Source organism: Eurosta solidaginis, chromosome 1, assembly GCF_040869045.1.
Source record: "Eurosta solidaginis isolate ZX-2024a chromosome 1, ASM4086904v1, whole genome shotgun sequence".
NCBI lineage: Eukaryota > Metazoa > Arthropoda > Insecta > Diptera > Tephritidae > Eurosta > Eurosta solidaginis.
In genome coordinates, this window is record NC_090319.1 from 190,896,827 (window position 1) to 190,912,866 (window position 16,040).

At 44.7% G+C, this 16,040-nt stretch overlaps 1 protein-coding gene and 2 pseudogenes across 2 annotated transcripts in view; 1 reads left to right on the plus strand and 2 right to left on the minus strand.

The window, feature by feature from the left end:
- The window catches only part of tw (Protein O-mannosyl-transferase 2), a 2,413,568-nt gene that overhangs the window by 2,040,124 nt on the left and 357,404 nt on the right, over window positions 1-16,040 (plus strand). The window lies entirely within an intron of this gene.
- Window positions 582-1,745, minus strand: LOC137238742 (beta-1,3-galactosyltransferase 6-like; annotated as a pseudogene).
- Window positions 11,123-12,906, minus strand: LOC137238743 (uncharacterized; annotated as a pseudogene).

Sequence of the window (16,040 nt, forward strand, 5' to 3'; positions counted from 1 at the left end):
ATTTTAATTTTGTTATAAGTTTTTGTATTCACTAAGGATGAAAAATGGGTTTTCCTTAAAGGCTAACATATGACTTTAAACCACTATTTCGGGCTCTAATGAGACAAAGTTTAATTTTTGTTCGGATTTAAGAGTTATGGCGCGATTGTTTGTAATGTTTACTACAGTGTTCGCTTTATATGTAGGTCATATAAGTAGTACATGTCATTCGATCATACTCCAAGTTTATTTCCTAAATGTAGCTATCCCCGCTTGCTATCTCTGCTCAAAGGACTTGATCAAAATATACTTAAAATTTTACTGCAGTCTGAAGCTAAGAGGTGACAATTATATGCTAATAAATTGCTTCCAGGTCATAACTGCAACATCTTTTTAGGATCACCTTTTAAATCGATGAAATTCCACTTGGCCACATCCCTCCATGTAGCATGATTAAATAATTTTCGTAGATATTTTGAGTTTTGTGAGTTTCGTACCAATATGCAATATAAATGCATTAAGATAAATTTATATATTTTTACTTCAGAAAGTAGATCTGCGCAAACATGTTTATTATTACTTTATATTTATGCTATTTTTCGTTACCAATGCGCAAGTACGCCTGCATCACAACATTTACTAGCGGGTTTCGACCAATCATAAAGATATTCCGCTGGTGTTTCCTTCTCATCAGAATCTCTTCCTTTTATACAAACACTACCATCGTACAACTGTTGCATATCATTTGCGTCCACCTTATGCTTTACTAAATGATAACGTCGACATTTGCGCGGTCTATATGAAGCATCGAAGCGTGGATCATGTTTACGATAAACATAAGGTAGTGGCGCAATCCATAAACCCAATGAAACATCTTCATACACATAAACGGCAAGCGATTGCGCATTTCCAGCAATATGCTCACAAATATGTCTCGATATCAAATACCCGCCGCTTTGTGCATATGTTAAAGAATGTGTTGATAAATGATAATTTTGGATCACGCCATTTTCCTTTTGTTTGAACATTAGCTTGCCATTAAAGTAACCCCAATAGAGGGCGGGTAATGTTTGCCCTTTATATTCGTTGCTTTTTCGGGTCAATTTACGATCATACGAAATCTATTCATCCAACAATAAATCCAACTTTACGTAGGTATCATTGTCAACTTTAAGGAAATAACTAAATTGATAATTATTTGTTAATGCTTCGATAGAATGCAAAACTTTTTCTGTTAAATTTTCAAAACTTTCTGTTATGCGTGGCAGTAATAGGATATCTCGATACGATTTCTGTTCACGTTCCACTAAAGCGCGCAAACCCCACGATAGATTTTCTGTGCCGATTGCAAAAAAAATATTTTACTTTATTATCCGCCTTCAGTTGCTTGCATTATCCACATTATTTTCTACCCATTGTGGACAAGCTGTTAAACGTGTAAATTGATCCGCTACGCTCTCCAATTGCAAGTGTCCACTCGCATGATATTTGGGCAAATATATTAAAATTTCAGGATAATAAGGCAACTCTACAGGCCCGCCAAGTCGGAGCCAAGTTTGTCGCATTATTTGTCGCCGATTGATTCTTGCTGGCTTTGTTAATATTAAAGTCATTAGAAATATATCAGGATGGGGCTCCATATGACTGACGCCACTTTTATGTGTCAAACACCTGTCCACTTTGGTCAACATATTACTACGAAAACAGCCGAAGAAGAAAGCAACCATTGCTGTTGAAAGTGTTACTAAATTATTGGTGCGCCTCATTTCGTGTGGAAGTATTGGCCTTCTAAAATGTCTTTCTTCATTCGAGCTGCCCACCTTTTTGGTGGCTTGTCGGGAAGTAACTGTTGCACGTAGAACCTTGAAGTTCCTGCTCTACTCTGGAACCTTTGTAATTTTCTTCCTTTAATTGAATGCATGTGAGTTTGCTTGTGTGCAGTTACATGCCGCTGCCATTAATAAGCGTGAAATCGATATTATATATTTATAGTGGTTTGCAACACACGTTATACGGCTATAAATGCATTGTTGTCTTATTCAAATTGCATCTTCCTAAAAATACTCGTCCGAGCGGAAACGAAAAGAAACAAAAGAAGAAGAAATTAGAATCTTTATAAAATTATCAAAAAAGGAACGATACTAGCATACTTACCCAGCACCAGTTGTCTTCATTATGAAAATTCATTCAAAAATGTCTCTATACTCATTTCCATGAATGAATGACATTTTTGAATGAACAAAACAAGGGTGCCACTCGATGACATTTTCCTTTGTCTTTCTTACGCCGTAAACATATTACGCGCGACCCCATGGGATCACAAGTCGGATCCGCGGGATCCAACAAACTCGAGTGTTAGTGCCCGAACAACTTTGCCGTTTTTTCGACGAATGAAAATTTTGTTTTATTTTGACAATGTGGTGCATAAAATCACAATCAAAATCAACTTTCTTGTAAAAAAAAGGGGGGGGGGGGATGAACCACTCGAGACCGAAATAATTTTCGCGTTTTATTTGCATTGTTTTCCCTGTTAAAAAGGGTAGGGAAAAATTAAAATGTAAAACATAAACAAAACGTGTCACACTCAATAGTGATCTCGCTTTCAGGATAGAAATTGTCTCGGCGTATTGAGGTTCCGATAACGTTTCGTCAGTCTTTTTAGCTTGAAATCCAAGCAAGAATAAAGGAGTGTCATATATGCTTTCGATACCACAAACAAGGGAAAAATTAAACTTTAGAAAATACTATAAAATTTATGTCGCGTCAGGACTCAGACGCGAGTTTTCCCTAAATACGTTCATGACATGACCATTATGTATCATTACACTGCAATGGGCAGCACCGCACAGCTGTCTCATTCCAACGATTGGAAGCGTGAGCAGCTGACAGCTCTACAAATTACCACACTCGATAGTGTAGTCTATTTCCGCCAGGATGTCTTGAAATCAACAAACACACCACAAGTTGTGATTCTCACACAACATGGCCCAAATCTACACAAAGAGTGTTCCCAGAGAGCGAATAAAGGCCACTTTACATCTGTCGCACATTTTATATGCACGACGTCATTTGGCTAGTCATTTTACAGTCATTCATAGGTTATATTCATAGTCACATTTGCATGGGCGTGGGTAAGTTTTGTGACCAAATTTTTGTAGGGCAATTACAAGGAGCCGTGACAACACACGGGTTTACCGTGATATACCATATATTGTCGCGTATTGCCTGCCTTAGGCAAACACCAAAAAATATAGTTTGCCCTAAATCTATATTTAATAATTCTTAATCTTACTATTGGTGGCTTTCAATATCAGCAATTTCATTTTGATGAAACTATTTTCAAAACGAAAGGTCATTTTAGGCGTATGTCAATCAAAGTTTACTAAACTTAACAGACAGACAGTGGGTGCTTACGGGAGTCCCTGTCTTCGTAGACTTACCTCCGGTGTAAAACACAGACCAATGTCCGTTGATCTTCGGCCCAACAAGTTGGTACCAAATCGGTGAGCTGGGGTGTTCAAGTCCACCAGCCTTGGTTTGGCCGAGGAGGACTATCCATCCTCCTCTTCCATTTTCGGGTAATGGCACCCGGTTGCACGGCAACTCCACCGCGAGTTCCGTGCTTGCCTCAGAATCCCTCTTTCATTGATTTTGATATCTCGATATCTGATTAACAAGTTAATCATATTGAGATATTGTGTTTTTGTCGCAATTTAGGAATGTGACCAACCTTTTCTGTCCTGCAGTGTTACAACAATGTATAAATACATTGTTAACGACGGAGCTTGGTTTTGCTTAGATATCGCTTAAAGGGCCGCACTACGTTGACAAACAGAGTGAGCTTGGCATCAAATTATGCTCCGTCTATAAAACTCCTTCACAATTAAAATCAAGGGATGTGACCAACCTTTTTTGCGCACAGACCTGTGAGTGCCGAGTGCCCGTCTCAGCAATGTCTCTCGACATCGCTTAAGACCACACTACGTTGACTTGCCATTGCACGCCATATTGTCTGCTATTGGCTTCCATTTTTGCTACTAATTTCGCTCCAATTTCCACTCAATTACGCAACAATTATGCTCCATTTTGCCTCCAATTACACTCCTACCAAATTTAAGGGATGTGTCCAACCTTTTCCGCTCACAGACCTGTAAGTGACCGAGTACGTGCCCCAGCGACATCCTTGCATTGCAGTCCGCCACACTGCAGTGATTTGACAGCATCAAATCTTGCCACATTTTTGGATGCGGCTATCCATTCAGCGAACGCCTCCTATTCGCTTACGCAGTCTAAAGCAGCCTCAGACATCTCAAAAGACGAGATGAGCACCGGCCCACTCGTAAAATTATCGATTGTTCTTCGGCTGACGATAGACATGCGTTCCTTCATCATCTATTGTCATCGTTTTGCAGCTTATTTAACCGGCATCTCCGGTTGCCACAAATTAAGGGATGTGACCAACCTATCATCTGCCCCTCAGGGTCAGTTTCTCAATGAAATTGGGATTGCCGTGGCAAGCATGAGACCGAGCATCGTTCGATGCCGTGCAACAGATCACACTGGCTTCTCCTGCTCCCGCGGTAGCAGTTTTTATAAAGACCTTACCTAGGGTCCCACAGGGTGATACCCGCGTCCACCCTGCTGCCTTTCGAGTAAAACACCTTACTCATGGATTGGGTACCCATGGTATTATGGTCGCCTTTTACGACCGGTATACCTACCGTGGGCATATTCTAACCCCTAACCCACAGGGGGAACTAAACTTAACAGTGGGTTCAACCACTACACGTCACTACATCGGCAGAATAACTTTACCAGATTATTCATCCCAAATGAACCCTTATCCCGAGAACGCCAACCAATAGGTCAGCCAGAATCGACCCCGGGTCTCCGGCAATTAGCCACCCAACCAACCTATGCAGCGATATTACTAAACGCTACCATTTCCAGACATGCCAGACAGATTTGCATTCAAACGCTCCAAAACCGAGGCACGCCCAAATGCGTTCACCATCGTTTGCCGCCTGTGCACCAAACCGCACGGAGTGCGATTGTGCCCAATTTATCGTGGTATGTCGACTGAGGAGCGACTACGTGCAATACTCATTCACCGTTATTGTCCCAACTGCCTATCCCCGTTCCACCGCCTGGAAATCTGCCCCAGCCAAGACCGATGCCGACGTTGCAGTGAACCACATCACATGACGCTACATATGGACGAGGGTCAGCCGTCGCCACCTCAAAGCAAGCACAACGACGACGATGCGAGCTCGGATGGGGTCCTCTCCATCCATGTCACGGAGCAAACTAAATCATGGGCCCAGCAAGTCGAGGAAGAAGAGGAAGAAGAGAGGCTGGCCAATGCAGCAGAGGTAGCCCAATCGGGCAGCTTAGAAACGCCGCGATTCCGGCCCCATTATGTCATGAGAGGCCCGAGAACCGCTCGCCTATGCACGGCGCTTTCGCGCGCTTACAAATCGGGGATGGCGCGGAGACACGTCCTTTCCGCCCATCGCACCGCCCTACTGGTAACCAGCGTGACGACGCGGAACTGCGTCCGCCCCGCTCGTCACGACAGTTCACTGGGAGGGCGGCCCCTAATAAGATGCGCAACAACCATCGAGCTCTCATGAGGCAACAACAAACCCCCACTGGCTTCAGGAGTGGTAGACTCCGGGACAATTTAGCGGCACCGACTATAACTCGAGCATTGATCGCCATCGCGCCGACAGCCATAGTCCGAATTGAGGCAGGAGGCCGTTTACACCTGGTCCGCGCCCTGTTAGATGCCTGCGCTCCCACCAGCATTATCGGCGCCAATTTGGGCAAGGATCTACACCTGGAGCGTAACAATACCGCACGTCTTTCGAGGTGCACCGTCGTTCTTCGAGGGAAGTATGGGGTAGCGGGAAAGATCACGACCCAAGCCACCGTAATAGCAAACTATGCCAGGTTAAACCCCACGGCAAATCTGGACCCGTCGGTAGCGGACCCATTCCAGTTCATGAATCTGGCCGATCCGATGTTTTACCGATCGTCGCCAGTGTTGCTCACTTTGGGCGCCGACGTCTACGCCAGTATTATGGTCGGCGGCACACCCGCGTCGACTGTCGGCGGGCTCCTCACCCAAGCCACAATTTTCGGCCTCGTCGTGTCTGGAGCCCACCCACTATAAAAAACTTTAATTATACCACAAGGTGCATTTTAAACCAAGCAACCCCACGTACTTGAATACTAACGCTTTTCTTTTTCATCCACAGTTCAGCGAGGCTGCATTACTGCGAGCGCGGATGTCCGCCGGAGATCGTACTTACGATCCAACTATACATACATATCATAGTTTTAATTTATTTAGTTTATCCTGCCTTGGGAAGGTTGCTGGCGTACTCACCAGTTTTTTTTTTGTTTTGCTCTTTCGAGTTGCTCGCGGCAAGGGGGCCGGCATGTTTAGGCCACCAGCCTAAATATTCGCTACCACCCTAATGCACATTTTTTGGCAATATTATTATTTACCGGTAACGGGTCACCCCTGCCGAGCGCTAACTTCAAAGGGGAAAAACTCGACGAAAGTTGGCTATCGGCAGGTGGTGCGGACCTTTTTCATTTTTAAATGTTCTTTTTCTATTTTGGAACGTTCAAGAGCCAGCAGCCAGCCCCAGGTGAGTTACCTAACTTTTTTTCGAGTGTACATCGTAAAATTTAAACTGTGTTCTAAATTGTGAGGTAGGTTGAACTGGCCGGTCCATGAGGACCTCACATAGACTGATTGAGTCCGTAGTGTTACCAGAAGTTTGTTTTTAACGACCAAACTGAAAAACCCTATCAAAAACCAGGACCTATGTTATAAAATAACTCCGTCCTCTTGGCAAATACTAGAAGCTTCCTAGGACTTAAGCCACTTGCTGCTTCTAGATCTGACAGCTGTATCACTCCTAATAGCTGGAGTCTTAACCTGGCAAGTGCAGGGCACGAGCACAGAACGTGCTCGATCGCTTCCTCCTCCAACCCGCACTTCCTACACCTGCTATCACTGACCAAGCCTAATTTAAAGGCATGTGACGCCAGAAGGCAGTGTCCAGTCAGAATACCCGTCATGAGTCTACAGTCCTCTCTTTTTAATGATAGAAGCAACTGTGTTAGTCTAAGGTTGTAAGACCTACACATAATCTTCGACACTTTACAGCCCCGCGCTTGAACCCACGCCTTTTCTGCTTGGTCGATCATGTGCACCTCTCGCCTTCGCTTAATCTCGCCCAATCTAATTGGGACGTCTACGGAGCAAGCTTCAAGGGATGCGCCCTTTTTAGCTAATTCGTCCGCTTTTTCATTCCCATCTATTCCCATATGCCCTGGGACCCAATATAGATGTATGCTTCTCCCTGTCCCGATTCTCTCCAGAGACTGCTTACACTCTAACACGCATTTAGATGCTGTGCTATGCGAGATTATTGCCTTAATTGCTGCTTGACTGTCAATATAAAAATTAACACGGTTGCAGCTTAAGCTATTCTCTTCCAGGGTTTCTACTGCTTTGGTTACGGCTAATATTTCCGCTTGGAAAACGCTACACTAATCCGGGAGCCTGTAGGATCTGCTTAATTCCGGATCAGCGCAGTATACCGCAGACCCTACTCCTTCCACTATTTTGGAACCATCGGTGTACACATGTATCGCCTCGTCCGCCATTTGCGCACCCTTGCGCCAACCGTCCACCTCTATTGTGGCCTTAAGATTTCCCTCAAAGTGCAGGTAGGGAATCATGTAGTCTGTTCGTCTTGTGACTGAGGACGCTATACTACTATGGCCATATGGTCGGCGCTCAAGCTGCCCCGAAGCATCGAGCCTGGTTGCGGTCGTTAACGCTTTGTTCTTTGCTACCAGGTCTACAGGTGGAATGTGCAGAATGGCATACAGTGCAGCCGTCGGGGTTGTTTTCAGGGCTCCCGTAATACAAAGCATCGATAGTCTGCATACCCCCTCTATTTTTTTGAGGTATGTTGTTTTTTGTGTGGCTTTCCACCAAACAAGAACTCCATAGTATAGAATAGGGCTTACAATCTCTGTAAAAACCCAATGAGAAAGAGAGGCCGATAGGCCCCACGTACACCCCAGCATTCTTTTACATGCATAGAGTGCCGTTGAGGCCTTCTTGACCCTCTCCTCCACGTTGAGCTTCCATGACAGCTTACTGTCTAGGATGATTCCTAGATATTTTGTGCAAGGTTTCCCCTGTAAGGTCACCGCTCCTAACTTAGGCCTGGTCCAATTTGGGACCTTGTACCTCTTTGTAAACAAGACCATATCCGTCTTCTCCGCATTGACTTTCAGCCCGACATTAGATGCCCAGGTATGAATATCCCGAAGCGCCCGATCCATCAAAGAACTAATCGTTGGAAGGCATTTTCCACTTATGACAATTGCAACGTCATCTGCGTAAGCCGTAAGTTTTACGGGTCCCTCATCGAATTGCCTGAGCAGTTGGTTGATTACCAGTGTCCACAGCAGAGGTGATAGCACCCCTCCCTGCGGCGTGCCCCTGTCCACTGATTTCGTGGCCTCGTACAATCCCCATTGTGATGTAATCTTTCTGCAATTTAACATGCAGCCGATCCATCTGATTAAGGCAGGATGTACTTTAATGTATTTAAGACCATCCATAATCGCCCATTTTGCAACATTATTGAAAGCCCCGGCAATGTCCAAGAAGACTCCTAGAGCATACTCCTTATATTCCAGGGATTTCTCTATGCTTATTACCACCCTATGCAATGCGGTGTCTACCGACTTGCCTTTGGTGTACGCATGCTGTGTTGTGGAGAGCAGCTTTTCATCCACGTTGGACTTTATGTACACATCTATCAGCCTCTCAAAGGTTTTGAGCAGAAATGATGTTAAGCTAATGGGTCTATAGTCTTTGGGATACACGTGACCGATCTTCCCCGCCTTTGGTAGAAAAGCTACACGAGCAGTTCTCCAAGAGTGCGGTACATGATTCAGTCTTATGCACCCATCGAATATTATTTTAACCATTCCACGACCGCCCTACTTGAGACTTGTAGCATGGCCGGGAATATACCATCTGGGCCCGGCGATTTAAACTTAGAAAACGTCTTCACTGCCCACTAGATCTTGGTATCGGTCACCAAGCCCGGCACCACTAGCTCCGTGATCGAAGTGTGAGTGATGTCTGCTGGTTCTTCTAAACCGTCTCCCGATGGGAAATGTGTATCGAGAAGCACCTCAAGGGATTCCTCACTATCACGTGACCATTCCCCGTTCTCTTTCTTTATTAGTCCCTGGACTATGTTTCCCTTTGCTAGGACTTTTTCAACCGTGCTGTTTCACTGGAGCACTCTATGTCCGTACAGAAACTTTTCCATGAGTTTCTCTTCGCCCTGGTAATTTCACGCTTGTAGATCCTCAGTAGATCCCTGTACTCGTCCCGACACGCTTCGCTTTCCGCGGTCTTTGCGAGCTTAAACATTTCTTTTACCTGTCTTCTTAGAAGACTCAGCTCATTGCTCCACCATGGCGGCTTTGCTTTTCCTCTGAATCTTCTTAGAGGGCAAGCTTTGTTATACGCAGTCATAAGCGTCCTTGTTAGGAATTCATTTGACTCCGCCAGTTCCTCTACATTAGCAACCTCTTTAGGTTGTCCCAGTTTCGTTTCTACATGTTTCTGGAATTTAGTCCAATTCGTTGCCCTAGGGTTTCTAAAGGTTCCTCTCTTCTCTATCCTCTTTAGTGGGATGCTGAAGCTTATATACGCATGGTCGGAGAAGGATGGTCTATCGAGAACCATCCAATCATACCTTGATATATCACGCTCGGAGCTCAATGTAATATCCAGAACATTGTTGGATGTTGGACCAATGTATGTAGGAACATTTCCCCTGTTGGCTATCTGCAAATTGGTTTGCAGGATGTAACAAAATAGAGATTCGCCTCTCTCGTTCGTATCTGCTCCTCCCCACGCATTGTGGTGCGCATTTGCATCTGCGCCTATGACCAACCGCCTTTTGCGCCCTTCCTCCTGTACTAGCCTTTTGCACTCCATCGGTGGAACCTCCGCAGCATGGGCTAAGTAGCAGGACGCCAGGATAAATGCCTGCTTATTCTTTTGCTCAACGGCTACCGCTACGAGATCCTCGGTGGTGTAATTAGGCAGCATATATGAATGCAGCTGTTTCCTTACCATTACTACAGCTCGCACCCGTCCTTCCGTTTGTGCGTAGTAAACGCCAAACCCGCGCGCGCTAAGTCCAGAAACCATTCCTCCCGATGAGAGCCACGGCTCCTGGATCAGCGCCACGTCAAACGAACCCTCCTCAAGGGTTAGGAGGAGTTCGCTCGACGCCACTTTACTGTGTTGGAGGTTTATCTGTAGGACTCGCAGCACCATTGGGCTGTTTGTCCCCCTCCAGCACCTTCGTCTTGACGTCGTCGTCCTCCTCTTGCCCTTTTGGTTTAGAGTATTCGAGGCCCCCTTCAGCCCCTCGTGAATGTTGTGCCGTGTATTCCTCTGTGCGAGTCACAGCACCATTTAGCGGTTGGTCCTCTTCTAGCACGTTCATGGTGACGTCGGGGACCTCCACCTGTCTTTTTTTCCTTAGGCTTCTGAGGTCCTTTTCGACTTCGCCCACTTCCAGCGTGTTAGGATTTTTATCCTCGGGACTTCTTTTCCTGAGTCGCATGTATATTTTGCCAGTGCCAAAGGACATTTTTCCAAACTGCGTGTACAAAATATCCTCCGCCTGCTTGTTTGTTTGGAAGGTGTAGAACTGACCATCCTCGGTAGGCCGAGATACAGTAAGTACCTTCCAATCCTGTGTCGGTATGTTCGGATTCTGTTTCTGCAGAAGTCGCAGTGTATCCTCCGACTTCATCACGCATGGTATCCATACCTTAACTTTTGGTACCGTGGGGATTTGCGCTTTATCCACCACCTCAAACCGCGCGTTCGTGCCTTGCCTTTGGAGGTTTGGAACGACTTCCTCCAGCCACCGCAAATGTAAAATGGTTAGATAGAAATGATATAGATAGATTCAAATGGTCGGGATGCGTTGTATGCTGTTTAGAAATTCCAATTTATTTACTTAAATGTTGAGCTTGAGGGACTTTTTGAGACGTTGCTGCACTCCTTTTAATCACACATTCTTATGTTGAATAACAAATTAATCACGTATGTATGAGCACTAGTCGAAAGTTGTTCCAAACGAAGACATAACTCTTGAGCTAAACGTAAATGCGTAGCAGCATTAGCACACGTTGATGGAGCAACAGGGCAAGCGGCATTAACAGCAGATTCCTGGGGATTCAAATGTGTCATTGCCTCTTGATAACTAGGACACACACCATGCCAACGAGCTTTGCCACAGGCATGCGACATGGTGAAATCAAGCTTCCACGGTACGCCACACTGTCCATCACAAAGCGGACATGGGCGCTCTAAACTACAGCCACCACATTCACTGCAATCGAGGGAAACATGATCATCAGTCCATGAAACGCCGCAGATGAAGCAGGAGCCCATATGCTGACGCAACTCCTCAATTGTGAGTACATTGTCCACGAAAATTTCCAAAGGACTACCCACTAAATCCCAAAGGACTGCAGATATCAGAGAATTGTGGACCATGTACGCTGGCTAAAGATATTGCTGTTGGAACTTTTACATTTAATGCAATTTAAACTGACATTTGGAGCTGAACCATTTACTAAGCCCGATGGTGGAGCAACAATGTTAGCTGAAGACACCGTCATTCCATTGGTATTAAGAACATTTCCAACAAACATCGCGATCATCAACATCGAAAAGAACATTATCCTCCCACTCGGTGACTACACTTACATTTGAATAGGAAAAGACCACCTTGCTTACGTGGAGTATTTATCCATGCCAGATGTGTGAAATGAATGTCCGTAGAGCAACTGATCACCTCACAGCCAATATTACGGAACTCAGAGACGCGATCAGAGAAAGCAATAATTTTAGTTGGGCAAACAAATGTGAAGTCCAACGGGTAGAAGAAGAGTACCAGGTATTTTCCTTTGTAATCATTTAAATCGATATCTTTGAATGTGCCTCCAACAACAGCAGTTCCCTTGAAGTGCGGTGCGGGTTTTTTGTAGCTTAGGCATCTTCAAATTTTCATTCGTTGTGCACTCCTCTGGGTATATGGCATTACCAATTATTTTAGAAAGATTGAATGTACGTCTCCGATCTTTGCCAGTACATTCATCCAGTGCGAAGCTTGCAAGATTGGAATTTAAAGATTGGTCAAGTGTAGTATAACTAATTTTAGCCGATAAATCCAAATCCATTAATTTGCTTAACACTGCTGTACGGTGAAAAATTTCGCTTTCTGTTGGTAATAAATCGGGACGTTCTTGAGATACTGGTATCTCTGGCTTGGGTACCTACCTTTTTTCCTTCGAGCTGTACTTCATTTTCTGTCTACGCAAACGTTCATCATTCCAAATAGCTTCGATACCAGGTTTTGAATGCTCATTGTTTTGATCATAATTTGCAAGCTGGAAACGGTTAAGAATGAAATTGGAGCCAATATCAACTTCAAGTGCACAAATTGATTGCTTTTTCGGAACAATTTGGTGAAGTACTTGCTGCTCCTTCAGCTCGAGAAGGGGATCGCCTACAAGTATATATCGCAGAAATGGGCAATTAATGTGCATATATGTAGTGTGCGCATCTACGCACCCACCTTTAGTTAGAATGTTGTCGGCGACTTGACGAAATTTCACAATTTCCAATGGTACGTGTATAAAACTCATACCATACAAATTGTAATCAATCATAAACTGTAGAATGTACGGCACATGTGATTCGTATGGATGAAAATTTTTATTCATAACAGCGCCGTTTTGTAGCAAATTCGCGGCTCGACGAACAAATCGAGGATTAAACATATATATTTACCGTAACTAATTAGGCATCTTCAAATTTGTGATCTGTAATTAAATAAACGAAGAAATCTCGAGTCAAAAGGATTTACTCGTATACTCAAATGAAAAATTAGCAAATGATTGTACTACGGCCACGCGCCGTAGTAAAAAGGATGAAGCAACGGAAAAAAATCTTTCGATTAGTCCCGTTTGTTTCATTTCTGAGAAATTTACATTCTATACACGGCCATGTATGAATGTGCGAAATTTTTTTTTGTCTTTGCTGCCGGTAAATATCTACCCTTACGCGGACATTTTAAGAGGAAAATGTTGGTAGACAAAAAAAAAATGAAAATAGTAGTAGTTGGTAGATTTTTTACCAAGAAAACAACAGCTGCAGTTCTTATTTGTCCCAAACACTTAATAATTTATTTAAAACAAATAACGCGCATTTCAAGGAAATGACACTTTAAAACTCGTAAACAAGACAAAATTACATGTACATTTGTATATACCTACATAGCTTATGCCTATACGATACTCACTTTTTCCCTGTATCATGAGTGTGAGATACTGACAAACATGCACCAAAACGTCTAATCACAACAACAATATTCCAAAATACCAAACATACTGCCAAAAAATAACCGATTCCGGCATGTTATTGTTTACGTAAAACTTTTTGTTTTCCTTCAAATTATTCAAAAAAAAAACGCTATTTGTCTCATCAAAAAATTTATTTCCTGTTAAGTTGTCCACAAATCTTTCAAAATTGACTGATTTGGTCAGTATCACCTCCTAATGTTAGTTGGGTGGGCTCGGCAATTCAATACTTTACAATGTCGCAGTATACGTTTTCCGTGCGAAAATACCGAAATATTGGTCGAATCTAAGTTTTGGTGGCAGAAGTCGTAAAAGTAGTAGAAAATGAAAAATGGGTCAAAAAGGTAGGTCAATCTACCAATGCGGTAAAGTCCGTGCACTGACTGCCCATATACTTCTACCAACGGATGTACATATACATGCTGAGTTTCAAATGCACATTATATTAGGGATGCATAAAAAGATGCAAACGGGTACCCAAAAACCCGTTTCCGAAAAAATCGGTACCGGAGCAAAATACCCTTCGGGAACCGTGCCATTTGATAAAGGCCATCAATTTAGTAGGACTACAAGCCTACTTGGGGGAAAGTTGAACAAATAAGCGGAGGGCAATACAAACAAATAAAAAAAATTATACATTTGATAAATCTCTCCCCTCTTCCAAAACGAAGATTTTTTTATTTTTTCCTTTATATAGTATAAAATTTCGCGTTCCAAACATTTTTTTTGTGGCGGGCAGAAAAATTGTTGGTTCTTAGCACCAACAACAGAAATAACAGCGACTCAAAAGAACCCACGCTATACACTTCCTACCCGGTTCGGTACCAGAATGTGCGAACCAAAAATCGTAAATGCTAATTTTTCTGCAGCACTAGTGTGCCCGTGGCTAACTAAAACGCTATCGGGTGACACAAACTAAACAAAATAAGGCACTAAAGACCCAGGCACATGACGTGCAGGGAAAGAGGCCATGCACATAATGTGCGCCAAATATATTTTTTGCAGCAACAGATGATTTTCCCCCTACACACGAGCTAATAAAATTTCCTAACCTCGATAATCAAATTAGGGTCTACTCGCCACCGAACGCGTGACACAGGCATTATAAGTAAATGAGTTTCTTTTTGTTTTCTTTCACACTCTGCATAGAATGACTCGCTACGCATCGTTGCGCCAAAGAACCGAGCGCCAGGCCGGTCGCTACCCCAAGCCGTGCCCTCTATGTGATGCTCAACACCCCAGTCGCTCGTGTACTGTCTACCGGGCGAAGACCCCTCTGCAGCGGTTGCGCGAGATCATACGCCTTAACTATTGCCAAAATTGTTTGTCGATGGTACATCGTGCTAAGAATTGTTCCAGCGACGGCAGGTGTCGACGATGTGGTCGGCCACACCACACCACACTACATTTACCGATGGAAGATCTTCCACGACAACCAGAGCCTTATAAAAGTTGGGCACAGCAAGTGGAAGAGGAGGAAGAGGAAGAGCGCGAAATGATACGGGCATCCAGAGAGAGTAGGTCCCACCACGCAGGAAAAGAGACGGATGAAGTGCTATCCATTCACGCTTCAGAGTCAGCCTTTTATCGCGACGCACCAGAAAATCATCAGGCGGAAGCAACCACAAAGTCGCCACAACCGTACATCGGGGGATCGGACCCACGGCCGTTTAGACCCCTGTTAGCCCATGAAAGACGGAGCCAGAGTGGCGCGGAACCACGGCCTTCCCGCTCACTCAATAAACGACACACGCAAAGTCATCCAATCAGCAACGAACGTCGACTGACCATTCGGCCACGCCAGCGACATCGCACGTGTAATTCCACTTACAACGACAGCAACCATGAGCGTAGACTGGCCCCACGGCCGCGCCAGCTACCTCTCCGTACGACATTCCGTAACGGTAATCCCATCAGCAACACTACCTCGGGTCCCACTTTGCGACCAATGGCTAGTCTTACGCCGACTGCGGTCGTGAAGGTGGAAGCCGGGGGGCGATTACATCTTGTGCGTGCACTTATTGATGCATGTTCCCCCCGCACAACGATCGACCGCAGCCTGGCGCAGGACCTAGCACTGCCGACCACCCACGCCGCCGGAGAGCTCGGCTGTTTTATCCGATTCCGCGGGAAATACGGCAACAGCAAGACGGTGACGATCCACGCGGTGTGCATCAGCGATTTTCAGCGCGTCAGTCTATCGCACAGTATCGACTCCAGCACGGCGGCTCCCTACGAGCATATCCGCCTAGCAGACCCGCAGTTTTATGCCTCCACACCGATCCGGTTGGTTCTTGGCGCCGACGTATATGCCGAGGTGATAACACCAGGAGTTTTGCCGCCCTCGTTCGGGCCCCTGCTCGCGCAGAGCACAATATTCGGGTGGGTGCTCTCGGGAACCCAGCCGATCTGACTTTCCGGCAGGAGCTAAATGAAAAGGTTCTTGCATCTTCCTAACCTCATTCGGTTAAACCCAATTCAACATTAAAACCCTGTAATCGGGTGGGTGCTACGACACCTTAGGGGTTACTTTTTATTACTATTATTATTATTAT